The 12,489-nt window shown below is 33.3% G+C and overlaps 1 pseudogene; it reads right to left on the bottom strand.

Moving 5' to 3' along the window:
- Nucleotides 1-2,806: 2,806 nt before the first annotated feature.
- Nucleotides 2,807-11,714, bottom strand: LOC107956351 (protein DETOXIFICATION 24-like; annotated as a pseudogene).
- Between the last annotated feature and the right edge of the window lie 775 nt (nt 11,715-12,489).

Below are 12,489 nucleotides of genomic sequence, written 5' to 3'. Positions count from 1 at the left end.
CAAACTTAATTTCATAATTATTCACTAATGATGACTAAATGAAAACTTATAAATTGGAGAATCTAATACATGGGCATGACTTGTTATGCTTAAATGATTAAAATTCTATAAAAATCATCAAAGAAAAACTCTCTTACCTTAGCTAATTTGGATCAATTTTGTTAGGAAGCTTGGAAGGTTTTGTTGTTGCTCTTCTTCTTCTTTTTAGGGTATAGACAACACAATCTAAAGGGGAAGATGATCATCTTATTCTCTTTCCTACTAATTTTTTATACCCATAATTATAGACCATTAAACTTAATTAACTTAGGCTTAAAGTTCATAATCTAAATGGAAATTGATGGATTAGTTTGGTCCCATCCACTTTCTCATGCATTAATAATGGCTAAAAAACCATGAGGTCCTTCAACATTTTCTAAATTAAAACTCAATAGCTATTGCATTTTTACAATTTAGCCCCTGAATCATAATTAATGTTTTTCTTGATTCAATTACTTAACCGACCATTAATATATTTTCATATTAAATACATAAATCCTTTTATTCATAATTTTGCGAACTCAGTTCACAGCATTGGGTTTCGAAATCATATTTCACAACACCGGTTAAAATCAAGTCATTAGATAGTGCATTTTAATAGTAAAACCTTATCTGTTGTGGTTTTACTTGCTAAATTCATAGGGGTGAATTTAATGGTGAGAGTATGATTCTTTCAATGTGCAAAAGTTAGAAAATTGTCACAGGTGTGTGATAGATTAGGATCACTTGTTTGTAAGTGTTAAAGATAGTGAATATTTCTCACTAAGCTAGGCTCTACAGATATAAGAAACTGAACTGCGCACACAACTCTTATGTCTTCTATTTGTTTACTATTTGCACTGCAATTCTTGAAGGATTGCCCACTCTCTTGTCACTCCTCCTAAACACATAGCTTATATCTCAGCAACTATTTTAAAACTTCATTATGCTATCCAGTAATAAACTAGTTGTTGAAGAATGCGATAGAAAGAAATAAGTTTGGAAAAAATAAATAAATAGGTTTTTCTTTATAGATATATAAACAAAAAATTTTCTATGACAAATGGTTGGTTGGTTTGTGATAAAGAGATCAATAGCAAGGGATGGACAAATGCAAAAGATAGGAGAGGGGGAGAAAAGAAAATGTTGTGATGATTATATAAGAAATTTTGCTACAAGCCAAAACAACAACATTCAATTAATTGATTATTGACCATTTTGTAATGTTTAAATCATAACCATTGCCACTATTTAACATTTGTGACATTTTCCATAAAAATGCCTTAAAAGCTCTAAGGTTACTAGCGATTTACTAGTCACATGTTGTTATAAGTAAAATAATAATTTGATTAAAAAATATGATAAATTTTCTTCATTCTATAACACTTGGATAAATAACTACCACCAATTTTTGCAACATATGATGACATTTTGTACATAAAAAACCAGTATAAGTATACATAAAAAATACATTTGTGAAAGTTAACATTTTTCTCAACCTATGGCGAGTGGTCCATAAATTGACACCAATTTGTGTAACTTTGGTTCTTACAATAATCATTGCTATAAGTAATGTTCGAACTCGTGCCAAGAGATTTTTGGGCAGGGTAACTCCTCGCATTCTTGAAATAACTATATGGCGTCATTTCTACTTATAAATGCCATTGTATGTAAAATGTTGTGGTACTCCTAAGGAAAAAATGTAAGTTTGATATTAGGAAACGACATTGTTGAGAGGGGCAGCCAGAAACTGCGATCATGGACTGTAAAACGGAAATGAAAAATACCAAAAAAATGTTGTGGCATATTTTGCTAAAAGTGGCATCAAAATATGTTGCCAAATCACTGATTTGTCGTAGTGTGGTAGTAATTACCTTTAGAAGACTCAAAAAAAAAAAACTCAACAGAAACCCACTTGAGTGCCATCTTTAAAATGCTAGTTTGTTATAAAAAATGCTATTTTGTTGTTTACACAAAATACTAAAAATAGTAATGTAACTATAGTTAAGTGTTCAACAACCATGTTTGAGTCATGCCTGAAATTTCAAATTCTTAAATTATAAGGACTAAAAATGATTAACTTAGAAAATAGAGACTAAATCCACAACTTACATATAGTATGGGACTAATAGCATAACTTGACCCAACAATTTAATGGCTACTTTTTGGGTTTTTGAAATTTGAAAAGTAGGACTACAATTGACAAAATTAGTGTATATAGACTAAATATGCAACAAACATATAATATAAAGACTAATAATAGAATTTGACTTTTTTATTTTAGCTTGACATATGTTAGAATTTCACTGGTTATAATCAATTTAAATTTCTAAATACTGAAATTGATATTGACAATTTACTATCTCAGGTCGGTATTTTGGTTTTTCCAAAAGTATTTATGCTTTTAGTTAATACCAATGGATTTTATGAATAAAATTAAATATATATTATTTACTTTTAAAAAAATAATGTTTAATTGAACAAAACATATCAAGTTTATTTTTAATATATTAACTTTTTTTATATCATGATGGAATTAAAATAAATTTTAGAATATTATAGTTGGACTCTTTTAATTGTTCAACATCTTTTTTTCAATCCGACTTGAAGTGATTATTTTTCGAACAACGTAATCATCCAAAGCAAGTTAAGAAAAAATAATGTTGTAGATGAAGCAACTAAAAATCTAGATGAAAATTCTTAGTTAAAATTAAGCTCAAGGTAGGCTTTGAATTTGATTTTATTCTTCTTCTTCTTCTTCTTCTTCTTCTTCTTCTTTTTCTTCTTCTTCTTCTTCTTCTTCTTCTTCTTCTTCTATAAGCCAATGGTTGAGACGTTGAGAAGTATTTTCAACTTGTTCATCCCAATCTATTCTCCAAACTATGAATACAAGAATGATGATTTGTAATGCCACCCCACTAAGCAATCCAATCCATAGTCCCTATTAAAACATCAATAAAATTCTCCAAAAATTTAAAATAAATAATCATATATATATATTTTACTTTTTCAGAACATGTAAAATTTCAATAATATGAATTCTCTGTTAAAGAAAATAGAATTATTTTCTCTTAAAAATCTAGCTTCCAAATCTCAAAAATAACATTTATTATATATTTTTTTGTTGAATTTGATAATTTTATGATTTTAATCACAAAAACGTAGTTTCTTTTACGTAAAATAATGCTCGTGCATTGTTTTAACTATAAAAGATTAAATAATAATAAATCTATATAAAAAATATTATTCTTACCGTAACTTGAATATTCATAACATAACCCAACATAACTCCAACAGGTACTCCTACAATATAAAAGCATCCCAAGTTCACTATTGCTACTGTACTCTGGAATCCAGTTCCAATTGCTACACCTGAAACATCAATTTAAGACTTTAGATATTAAACCTTTTTCTTTTCAAACAAATTACATGAATATATATATGTAGGATATGAATACAACATGAATGTCAAATTAATTTTAATATGAATTATTAATGTCTTAAATTTTTCATATATATGGAGATGTGTAAAGAATTGTTGCATCACTTTCTATTGCAATATGGCCAGAAAATAAGTTTTGATCAACAAGTTATTTTACCATTTTCAATATTGGTAATATTTTACACAAGTTTATAATGTATATAATGTATCAAAATTATGTGATAATTATCTTTAAAAAATAAACTAAATAATGAGAGTCCAACATATTGAGAAGGCTTTCATATGAAGAGATGATCAAAGCTACATTTAAAGGATGGTTCTAGTTAAAGATAAAGCAAAAAGCTTATACTATTTCAAAGAAACTTAAGCAATCAATTAAGTGAAGATACATGCATTATGCTTATAAATAGAAAGTCTATTCTTTAATAAATACATAAAGCATTGTGAGTATGTTATTGCTCAAGTTTAGGATGCAAATTAGAATTACTTTTATGTTGATTTGGTTGCATTGGTAGGGGCATTTCTAGGATTCCTTGATGTTCTGCCTGGCTGAGGATTTGAGTTGAAAAACTTGTTATGTCAAGGTAAGACCAAAACCTATTGTAGGGTGTTCTAGTGTATGTTGTTGGCGTTGTCTATCTTCTCTTACAAATCTTGAGTGGTGGGGTGAACTAATGGGAGAAACAAATTTTTTCCCCTTGGTAAACCCCTAGTTGGATCTTAACCTCAACGATCACCAAGTAGGGGTCGACCACTATGTGAGTTGTTAAAGACTTGCGAGGAGTATGAGATATGCGAAACATGAAATCTTGGTTTTGCTTCATTCCTACCCATTATTATTTCTTTATATCTCTTCACTTTCTGCAAAACTATAACTAACTCATACAGTGCAGAGAGTTTATCAGGGGATTACTAACTAGGTTGTATTTGAGAAATTGGTGGCTCGTGCTTGCTATAAATGTTTGGTTGGCTAAGTCATCAGATACCCCCTTTGTGTTAAAATAACAACATTGAATCGACGTATGGATTCTTTGAACAACTTATTACCCTATTTCTTAATGGACATAAGGTATGTTAGGGATTGTTGTAGGGTTTTGTTGGCTAGGAATCTATTTATGAATAGATTGGCCAATTCATCAATGGTGTGAACAAAACCTTTTGGTAATGACAAGTACAATGTTTGAGCAATATCCTTAAAGGTCATTGAGAATTCTTGAGACTTTATTGTATCTGGCACCTTCTAGATGTTCATGTGATTGTTATAATGAGTCAAATGATCCTGCGGTTTGCCTTGTCCTCTAAACATCACCTTAGAGAACTTGAATGTCGAAGGGAGGCTGTAAGCCAATATTTTTATGGCTAGGGGCTCATTTTAATAACTCCATGAAACAATATCTAGTTTAGCACTAAAAAATGCTTAGGTTTCCCATCTTAATGCCTACATTTTCTCTCTAATGAGGCACCCTATCCTTGACAGTTTTGGTCTAGAGGTTGAATTACTGGTTATTTCACTTCAGAGGTTGGTTCAAGATACCATCTTTATGCATAAAGTTTTGCTGTCCATCAAAAAAGGATTAAGTTATCTCTTCCTCATGGGCTTGGTACTCATGTCACAAGGGATCTCTGTCAGCTTTGAGTTCTTTAATAATTTACTCATTTCTTTCATTCTTTTGGTCCAACTAGTGTTGGCGTTCTTTTTTCTCTTTCTTTCATTCTTCTAGCCCAACTGATGCTTGCCTTATTTTTGCTTCTAGTACAATCTTTGCTATTTTTAGAGTTTTGCTCCTAACATTTTCATTCGCTCTTACATCTTGGTAAATTATTGGTAACTAGATTATTCGTGTTTAGGATGTTTGGTCGACTGGTGGGGCACTAGTGTTGCCCTGTGGAAATAGGAGTAGTACCATGGTGGGGGTATTGGTAATAGTGAGGATAGGTTCCACGATATATCTAGGGGTTATGGGGATACGCATAGTACAGGTGGATGGATATTTTTGGCATTATCTTGGAGTTGAGATGAGTTTAGAGGTGCCTAGCTATTTTTTCTTTTTAGCTGGCTAAGGTTGATTTTGGGTTGGTTGGGTTTATTAGTGTAACAGCTCGGTTAGACCCTAGTATGAACAATGGTTTCGGAACCACAAATTTCAGGTTAGAAAATTATTTTAATATTATTTTATGTGTTTATAGTATGAGATTTTACATGTGTGAAAGTTTTGTGTGCTAATTTTAGAATTTGTGTGTTCGATTTGATAACAATGACTTAATCACGTAAATTGTAAAAGTGGCATTCCATATGTTAAAAGTCTTAAGTGTTAAAGCTTTTATAATCAAAGGTCCTTATGATGATATTAGACCATTTTAATGATAGATGAACATAAATGGGCTTGTATTAAGTGATTTTTATGTGATTTAGTAAATGGTAAAATTGGTATTTGATTATTAATGTTATATTAAATAAAACAAAGTCATTATATGCTTAAATCATCACCACTATCACCGAAAATCAAAAGAAAAGAAAAGATAAAAGTTCATTTAGGATTCGACTATGGTTGAGCTTAATTGAGGTATGTATTTTGCTCAGTTTTTGATGATTTCTATGTTTTTGTGATTGTTGCTTAGTGCTCTAGCTAGCCCATGCTTGAATTTTTGAATTTGATGATGATTTTGAGATATGCCATGGATGAATCCATGAGTTTTGTGTTGTTAATTGATGAAAAATGAAAGATATGTGTTGGGTTAATATGTTTTGTATTCGGATTTTTGATGAATTTGATTTTATGGGCTAATTTGTGAAAATGAGAAATTGAAAGGCTAAAATGTGAAATAAGTGAAAGTTATGGGCTACTAGAGACTATATGAAAATTCGGCTAAGCATGAGAAATATGAAATTATGTGTATTTTGTGATTTTATGAAATAGGGACTAAAGTGTTAAAATGTGAAAATGTGAGGGCTAATTTATAAACTGCCTTAAATATATGTATATGGATTGAATTAAATTGAATGATTTGTTGAATAAAAGAGTTAAAATTGAATTTATTTAGATCAAGAACAAAAGAAAATGGAATTAGATCGAGGGAATTCGAAATGATCGAGTAGTCAATTCCATCCGTTCGACTTATTGAATTATTATTGCTTATATGTTAATGAATAGTGATGAATGGCTATTTGAGTTGAATATGAGAAATCTGAGAAAGTTCAAATAATATGATGATGTCTGAAAAGTCCCGTAAGAACCATAGGAATAGTTAGGATACATATGTCATGACATAGGATTCCGATATGTGATTTTGTGTAAGACCACATCTGGATGTTGGCATCGAATTGAGATTTACGTGTAAGACCATGTCTGGGACATCGACATCGTAATTGATTTTGTGTAAGACCCTGTCTAGGACAATGGCATCGATATTTGATTACATGTAAGCACGTCTAGGACGTTGGCATTGTACGAGTTTTTCCAAGCTATCCGTGTATCCTATTTGATTCCATACGGTTCAACGGGGATCTTGAGAAATGAATAATTATGTGAATGTATATCCGATTCAGGTACGTATGAGCTGTATGGGGAATTTGGCAATGAAAGGTGAGTATGAATATGATCTTTTGATATGTGAGCTACATGGAAATGTGATGTACTTATAAGTAAGTGATTATGAACAATTGAGCTAAATGAGAAATATGAACTTGCTATTGTGTTATGCCATGATTCGTATGAATGAATTGGTTTATAATTGTGATATGTGATAAGTTTATTTGTATATGGCTTACTAAGCTTTTAAAGCTTACTTTGTGTGTTCTTTCCATGTTTTATAGATTATCGAAGCTAGCTCGGACATCGGGGATCATTGGAAACCATCTTCACACTATCGACTACTTTTGGTACTTTTGGGGCCTCTGGATATATATAGTATATGACATGTATAGGCTAGTGTCATTTTGATGTAACTTGAGCTATAATATTAGCCATGAGATTTGGCTTATGAATGTTGGCATGTGTTGCCATAAAAGTTAGTGTAAATTGTGTTTGCTAAGTGTTATATATATGTGATGCATATGATGCCTTATATGTTGGCTTGTTTATGTGATGTTGAAATGGTTGTGTTTAGATGGCATGATATGTGTATGTTTGGTGAATTTGGTTGCCTATAAGTGTATTGAAATTATGCTATTTTGGTTGCTTTGTGTGCTTGAGATTAGGGTGGCAAATTGGCTTTGCAAATGTCTATTTTTGTCCACACGGGCGTCATGTTACATGGCTGTGTGTCCCCTGGAGTAGTCTTACAATTAAAAGTTAGTTTTGACAATGGTCTAGACACACGGGCGTGTCTGGTGGCTATATGAGGCACACAGCCTTGGTATATGGGCATGCGTGGCCATTTCGAAGGGTACACGGGCTAGACACACGGACGTGTGGTTAGCCGTGTGACCCAAGTCAGTTTCGACCATGACTAAGGCACACGGGCATGTCTCTAGCCATGTGGTACAAGTCAGTATGTATGCCCTGTTTTCACACGGCCTATGACACGGGCATGTTTGATAATCATGTGAGTCACACAGCCTATTCACACTGGCGTGTGACCTGTGATTGCATAATTTTTCTAAGTGTCCAGAAGCTGTTATATGTGATTGGTTTAGTCCTGAACCACTCTTATACATGTTTTAAGGTTTCGTATTACCTTGTAAGGGACAATGTGAATGTTTGTGAATAGTTTACGATTATGAATGCATAAATGTATGTGAATGATGTGTAATATCCGGTAATGCTTCGTAACCCTATTCCTGCGACGAATACAGGTTAGAGGTGTTACAATTAGGTTCTTTCTTCAATATTCTCAGGGATGATAATACTTGAGTGAGTTATGGTAGCATGTTCGATCTACATTCATTACACCAATTGTTGATACTAAGTACGAAAAGAGAGGAGGAGATAGAGGAAGTAAGGTCCTGTTCACTTGCATACGGTGGAGAGTCGACGATGAGAAGGAGGAAGGAGAATGAAGGAGAAGGAAAGAGTGACTTGGCAAGGATCCGTTTTCTCCCGTGTGCTTAGGCTTAGATATGGTGTCATCCATTTATCTCATAATGCCACATGACGAGCCATATGGTTGTGTAGATGAGTTAGAGTTTAGGGCGAAACATGCATTGTTATTACAGGTCAGTTGTCAGTTATGGTAGGTGTTGCGCTGTCTTGCCTAAGTTATAGATTGTCCTAGTTTTGACTTTGTCGTGCCTTAGAGCATCAAATGACATGTGGGTCCCTTTGTCCTTGAGTGAGGGCTCATCAGTAAATAGGTTTAGCCAATGGGTATCCTACGAGGTTATTCATAAAATTCTTGGGGTGCTAAACATGACTAAACTAGCTAAGGTTGTACATTCCTTTGCCGTGATTTGGCCTACTCACCGGGCTTAATAAATACTCACCACAATGGATTCTAAATTTGTACTGATAATTATCCGATTGAATCTCATGATAGAGTAACAATTTTCACATCTCATTAATTTTATTCATTCACTAAATGAAACACGGTCGACTATCTCCCTTTTCAAATGCGACACCTTCTTTCCACTTCGACCACCCTCACCACTAGCGCTACTACTAGCCTCTCCTCCATGATTACCATTGGTCATTTCTAATACCATGAACGAAATTTAAATGAAACACGAAATCATCACTCACCCTTTTCTATCACACCATGAGCGCTTAAACAAACTTCTAACAAGTAAAGAGGCAATGGAAATGAACGAAAAAGAACAAGAAATAACAACAAATAGAAGTATTTGAAAAGAAAAGAAGTGTGGAAACTTAGAGAATTTTTTAAAATAGAAAGTAAGAATTAGGGCTCAAATTTGAGAGATATTTAAATCCCTTCAACCAAATGGCATACTCAAAATGGCTACAAATGCAATGCTTCATGGACAATTCCACTTTCAACACATGACATCTGAAAAGATATAACTGCAAAGATAATCATTAGCATCATTTCCCGTTGATGTAATGTAAGGCACGACAATCAATGTATGTGTCTGAAACATGTGATACCTTCTCCTCTCAACGTTACTCTCATATACAAGAAGTTACCTTTTCAACTTTACAACACCTTTCAGAAAATCAGAGCACCAAAACCCACAACAGCCCCTTCACGAGCCCTTATGAGTGTAAATTCAACTCTCCCACCACACACATCCTCTAATCCTCAAAAAGGTCTCAAGGTAGGTCACTTTATAACTTTCCTTAAATAAGATTTGGGTGATTTGGCTGCGTGTCACGTCATCTTGTTTTTTAATGTTGTTAATGGCTAAGGCAAACTGACAACGGCTTGGAAATTTCAAGTACCAAACTAGTAAATAAATTCTTTAGGTGCCAAAGTAATAATCGAGTGCAACTTTGGGGGGCAAATTGTGCATTAACTCATAAAAAGTATGGTTGTGAGGTTCCAATAATTGAGAGTTTTGGTTGGACTTAAAACATTCTTATATTTTAGTAGTAGATTCATCTATGAAAATACCAATAGCCATAGATTTAATACTGAAATTGCACAAACATATTTTTATCAAGTCAACATTGATATAAAAATAAATGTTAACATAAGCACAAGACAAGAAAGGTTAATTCTCGGGAAAAAAAACCCGAAAAAGAAAATATAAATAAAAGCAAAATATATATAAAAGGGGACAAGTTTTAGTTCTTACCGCTTAATACTGCTTGAATACTATTGAACAAGACTGAAATGGCAAGAAGATCTGAGAGAGATGATATAACTTGTGCAACTTGTTCATCACTTGTAAACAAGTAGGAAATTTGACGCCAACACCCTAAACACAATACAAAGAATAACATTCCAATGCATATTGATTCACTCATTATTGTTTTTATTGCAAATTTCAATGCTTTCGCATTTCCTCTTCCTAGTTCGTTGGCTACCCGAACTCTGCAAAACCAACGCAATTTATAGAATATATAATGATGGAATAAAGGAATTTAGTATAAAGGGTTAAGAATGAATTACAATATATAGAGAAAGAAAGAGATTACATTGCTGCACCAGTTAAGCCTAGGCAGATCATGAATTCACATGCATTGACATTGAGGCTGCAGATAAATTTGATTACTTGGTAAAATATTTGAGCAGGAAAAACGTAAATTAAAAAATGAAGTTACCAGATGGAGAATGCATCGATGGCAATGGTTGCATTTTTCATATATCCAGCAGCACAAGAATGGCATAGTACCACAACTCTAAGCTGTTAAATCCAAAACAATCACCTGCTGATATCATATCATGTCAAAGCAGTAACAAAGTGAAATCGCATCATAATAAGTTACCAAATCATGAGGCCAGAGGCCATGGACAGCTTTATTGTAGGCCATAAATCATACAAGGCAGCCTTGGAGAATCCTTTCCATGTATTGGGGCACCAACCTAAGATGAACACAAACTCCCCTACAACCATAATCCAACAAAATATATTCAAGGAACCCATTGCCCCAGCAACACCCCAGTTTAGCTTGTAAACCAGGATCCATGACAATAACAAGTGAAGAGCAAATGCAAAAGCACTTAGCCATCCAACAATAAAGTTTTTGAGCTGAGCTTGGAGGAACATTTGCATGGTTAGTTGAAACACCATCTGGTAAAGCATTGGGATAAACCACAGAGATATATTCCCAGCTGCTTCCGCAATCTCCTCTTCTTGCCCGAGCAGTTTGAAGATGGGTGAAGCGAAAACCAATAGCGGGACTGATACCGTCGCCATAAGGTAATCTACAATCCAGGATCGTTGCAGGTATATCCCCATCATGTGGTATTGTCCTGCTCCAAATGCTTGCCCGCATAGTGTTTCAGTCGCACTCGACATTCCGATCTTTCAAATTACATGAAACTAATGAGAGAGCATTCAATCAAATACATTAATCCAAAAAGAAAAAGAAAAAATAGAATGTGAAGTTAACTAATTAGATCTATAGATTATTACTAACCAGAATACCATTGATAAACCGTACGAAAATGCTTTGAATGAGTGCAAAAGTGGCAAGCTGGACTTCTCCAATGTGACCAAGAAATGATTGTGTGACAACAATCATTCCATAGGAAGTGACTCTAGTCAACATTATAGGAAAAGCAATCCTCCATATTTTCTTTGTTTCAACCCAAACTCTTCTCTTCAGATCACTTTTCTCTTCTTCTCGTTCTGCAATAAGCCTCAGCTCCAAATTCTCATCCATGGCTAACTAGCTCTCAAGAGATAAGGTAAGTTAATATTGAGACTAAATGTACTTGCTTGGTTCAAAAATAATGGGGACTTTCTCTGTACTTACCAGTAAACCTAGCTAGGACTTGTTAAGCTTTTGATTAGAAAACAAATATGGCCACAATCTTATACAGTTCCATGTCCGACTTGAAAATGTGGAAAACAAAGTGAGTAGTTGACTGGTAGCTTGTTTCACTATGGGGGGATCCGTAGATATGACAAAAAAAGGTTTATAGGCAGTTATAATCACTTACCAGGACACCATTGACCGTTATTGGCTCGTGGGAATTACCTCCACGTTTTGCTGCTCATTCCCACTTTTGCTGTACTCAACTTCTACATGAGAAAATGAAATGTATAGTTGGTGGTTTTAATTGGGGTAACCACAACTATAAATACTAACTAGCATAAGATTTTTAAGCACAAAAGATAAATCAAAAGAAAAAATTTTCACCAAGTGAAGTTTTCGAGTACTTTGAAGACTTTGGCAATTTTAAATTTCTCGTACGGCTAAATTATATGTCCTCGTTGATGGTTTGATGTGCTCGATAATGGTGTCACAATATTTGGATTTTGGCATTTAATTCAGATAATGGTGGTAGATATTATTATTCGATCTTTTTCTCTAGACTATATTGTAAACCATTATTTATGGTAACATTTGGTATCCGAGCATGGTTTATCTTTACCTTATCTGATTTTAAAAGTTTGTAAATTTTTCAAAATAATAACGTCAAGTTTTTTTAATTATTTTAGTACATTTTTTGAGAATTTTTGT

This window comes from Gossypium hirsutum, unplaced genomic scaffold (genome assembly GCF_007990345.1).
Source record: "Gossypium hirsutum isolate 1008001.06 unplaced genomic scaffold, Gossypium_hirsutum_v2.1 scaffold_83, whole genome shotgun sequence".
NCBI classification, from domain to species: Eukaryota; Viridiplantae; Streptophyta; class Magnoliopsida; order Malvales; family Malvaceae; genus Gossypium; species Gossypium hirsutum.
Note: the sequence above shows the minus strand (reverse complement) of the source record. Positions and strands in the feature narration are given on the sequence as shown.